At 47.1% G+C, this 3,858-nt stretch overlaps 1 protein-coding gene across 2 annotated transcripts in view; it reads right to left on the bottom strand.

Moving 5' to 3' along the window:
• klf12b (Kruppel-like factor 12b) overlaps positions 1–1,866 on the bottom strand; it is a 45,633-nt gene extending 43,767 nt beyond the window's left edge. The window contains exon 1 of one of the 2 annotated variants that reach the window (XM_031586562.2): positions 1,588–1,866. The gene's annotated coding sequence lies outside the window, so the exon portion shown is untranslated. The remainder of the gene's footprint in view (positions 1–1,587) is intronic. The other variant, XM_012833994.3, reaches the window with a different exon arrangement.
• Positions 1,867–3,858: the final 1,992 nt, after the last annotated feature.

Raw genomic sequence — 3,858 nt, 5'->3', positions numbered from 1 at the left:
GGGGGAAGGATGTGTTTTTCCCATTCTTTTTTCCTCTCTTTCTTTCATAAGGATCAATACCCCATTACCTTTAATCACATCACTAAATTCATATGATTGCAATAGCTTTTGCCAGAGCTGTCTAACATATGGTAGTTTAGAGTCCTTTTTTCCTTTAATATGTAATAAAACAAGAATTCCTTAAACCTAACTGAATAGTATAGGTCATATGTGGCCTATACAGTAAGAGCATGTAAAAGCCCTGGTGCATTTAATACCAAGATCCATATGCCAAGAAATTCCTTAGTGTGTGTTATTTTTTTGACCCCCTTCTCACCCCAGAAAGAGAAGGGGGGGGGGGGTGTCTGTTCAGTCTTAAACACATTCAAAGTGAAAGTTAAACAGGACCTAATCTCTCTGGGCTGAATACCCTTGAGCTGCAGGGGGTCGGCTCAAACCCTGGCTGTCACACAGTTAAAGGCGAAGGGCCTTGCCTTGGCACAGGGTAAAGTCGCGGAGGTCAGCACACACTTTCCATGTCACACACACACACACAGTCAGTCCCCTCAACATACACACACACACACAGAGAGAGACATCCACATACACCCCTGCAGCTTATGGCCCATATAGTCATTATCCACACATACACACACACACAGACCTCTACACTCCCCTACTCCCTAAGTACAAATGCCTTTGCTGTCAGCTTTGTCCAGGTCCACTTTAATTGAAAATAACAGCCACGGGCCAGCCCCCCAGCCGCTTACAAGAGCGCTGCGCTGTGCTGCAAGTGACAGCCACCCATCAATACCAATGACTATTCTACTGGAAGTGCGAGCGGCGCAGATGACATCCAAGACACCACCCATGCAACACCCGCCCCCCTCCACCCCCCACGCCTCCCACCCCCTGGTGTCCTTCCCGAGCCACCGGAGCCTCCAAATATTTAACCCATTCCGCGCAGCTCAGAGAGCGGTCTAAAACGCTCTTCCGGTACGATGGAGCATGTCACCCGCAGATGCACAAAAACACAAAACGCACGTTCGAGTAAACTCGCTCAAAAGACACAAGCAGACTCCTGTGACAATGATAAAACTTTTTCCAGTGACACTGCGGGATGAACAGTAGGCTCATTGCACGCCTGCCTGCTCTTTCAGCTCAAAGCGCACCTCACTGACAGAATGTCAATATTAAATGGAGAAAGATGTCATGACTCTCACCAGCCAACGGAGACAAGTTGATGAAACATACTATACACAAAGCCATTGCATTATAAAGCACTGGGTTTTTACCGATGGCGTGTGTGATGTAGCGTTTTGTAACGAGCGTTTAGCAAAACCGTCAGTTGAGATGCTTAGAACAAAACTCCGTTATTACAGTTTCACTGTTAAGAACTAACGCGGAGACACGGAAAAAAACTGTCACGATTTCTAAGACCACCTTATCTCGCTGCCACGCAGCCGTGGGGACCACCGTATGACTTGTCATCTGGTTTGACACTACAATGACAGCTGAACGAGATGCACAATTGTTAGAGACACGCCGACAAACACCAACAAAACACAAAAACAAAACAGGAAACACGGCAGAGCAAAACGTACAGACCTTGTCAGAAGCTGCAGAGCGGTAGAAACTGTTTTCCTTATACAGTCCGCTCTGTCTCTCTCTCTCTCTCTCTCTCCGCGCTCGCTCTTTCTCGCTCTCTCACTCTCCTGCGCGCGCTCGTTCTCCCTCCCTCTCTCTCTCTCTCGCTCACTCTCTCGCGCTCTCTGACTCCCTCCCTCTATGCCGCTCAGCTGCTCCTCGCAGTTCGCAGGAAATGAATGAGGGCTCACAGAGAACTGTTGTACTTGCAAATGACTTACCACAGTCACATGATCCACTAAATGTAGGGTGGGCCGGTGGGTGGAGGCTTCATAAGCAAGAGAAGACAATATACTCTAAGCTTTAACAGCATGCATCGAATTACACGGGGCCCCTTGAGGGAGGTTTCCGACATGTCTGCTTAAAGCTCTCCTGCGCCTAGGGTACACGGTGTGTGAGCAGTACCTCCCCGTTTAAAGGGCTACAGGGAGCTAGAGGGGAGAAAAGAGGGTGAGAGAGAGAGTGGTACCAAAAGAAAAAGTGGGATATCAGCAATACAGTCAATCTACAGCAGTGTCGAAACAGTCTCAACTGGTTTATGTGACATCCAAATAAAATGCTAATACTGTTGAATTTACTGAATCTGATAAATGATAGATTTATCACCTTTGAAATGTTTAATGGATCTGATTCGTTTTTCAATGAAAAGCAAGATGCAATTCGTAAGGGAGAGGCTTCATATATCATACATGCACCACAGGACCATCTCAGAGAGGGAAAGCCTGATGATGACAGTATTCAAGACTCAACCAAGGTCCCCAGAGAATCCTAATTAATGTATGGGAAGCCAGGGCTAATTTGCATTCCTGATAGACCTTGCACTATCAAGAGTTGTGGAGCTTCACTTCAATGATGAGAGGCACCATCTCCCTCTCTGCCGCACTGACAACTTCGAATAGCTTTTTATCCACCTGCTCGCCTCTAAATATTCATAATTCCCACATACACTACATTTCACTACCATTTAATAAGAATATTGTCACATGATGGATAGATATTCCATTTAGTCTCCCTGGTGATTGTACAGTGATTATGAGCCAAGCTATTTTATTTGTACGATGAGCTATGTGTTGGCTTGGTAAGTGTTCAAAGGGAGATTGTGCTCTGGTCAACTAGGATGGCCCATTGGGTAGTGATGATCCAGTGTTTCTCTATTGCTTACAGCACCAATGGAGCTTTCAGTCTTTGACAGCAGCAGTGCCTTTGAACATGATATCAAAATGTGTGTGTGAAGACGGATCACTCTTGACTGACGCCTGCGCGTCGTGCATTATAGCCGCGCTATTCTACGGCAGAGTGGCAAAGGGGGTGAAACGGGTGTCACTCCCAGGAGCACAATGAGCCAGCCGTGTCGTGTACAAGCCGAGGACCTTCTTCAGAGTGATTATCCCCCCTCTGAAAATGTGCTTGGGGAAAATGGTCTACAGTACAGGCTACAGCTGCAACCACCGAGAACAAGGCGAGCAATTTCAGAAAAATAATGACATCTCCAAAAGCACTACTGCTGCTGCTGCTGCTGGAACTGCTCTCTCTCTCTCTCTGTCTCTGTCTCTCTCTCTCTCTCTCTCTCTCTCTCTCTCTCCCTCTCCCTCAGTCTGGCTCACAAAGAGTCTTGGCATGTCTTGTATAGAGCTGGAATCAGGCTTATAGAGGGGTGGAGGGGGCGGGCAGGCAGAGGGAGGAGAGGAGAGGAGAGGAGAGGAGAAGTTTGGGGGAGGGGGTGCACATGGACCGGTGCCAGGGAGCTCGGCCTCTTCCTGGCTCCCCAGCAGAGCTTATGAAAGACCACAGCGTCGAAGGACCCTCCTGAGGCAACTCTGACACATTTCCTTCGCTCGGTAAAGACAGAGGCAAAAGAGAGAGAGAGAGAGAAGAGGGAGAGGGAGTGTGTGAAAGAAAGACAAACTTAGAGAGAGAGGGGGGGCGAGCAGTGAGAGGGTAAAAATGAGAAACCAGTATCTCTGCAATCACCTAATCAACACCATACTGGAGCGGTACAGTCAGTTTGAATAACAATCAATCAACAGGTAACATTCCAAGAAGCCGAGGATGGCAAAAGCCATATTTCATTTTAGGCACAGATTTGTATCAGGTTGCCTCAACTTTAAAAAAAATATTAAGAGTATGTTGCGCAACCAGAGACCACAGATTGTCTCTATGTAACCTCATTTTCAACAGCTGACAACAAACACTTCACATTTAACTTGTACACCAAGTTCTGGTGTAGCATGA

Source organism: Clupea harengus, chromosome 2 (assembly GCF_900700415.2).
Source record: "Clupea harengus chromosome 2, Ch_v2.0.2, whole genome shotgun sequence".
Taxonomy (NCBI): domain Eukaryota; kingdom Metazoa; phylum Chordata; class Actinopteri; order Clupeiformes; family Clupeidae; genus Clupea; species Clupea harengus.
This window is presented reverse-complemented; position numbering and strand designations above follow the sequence as displayed.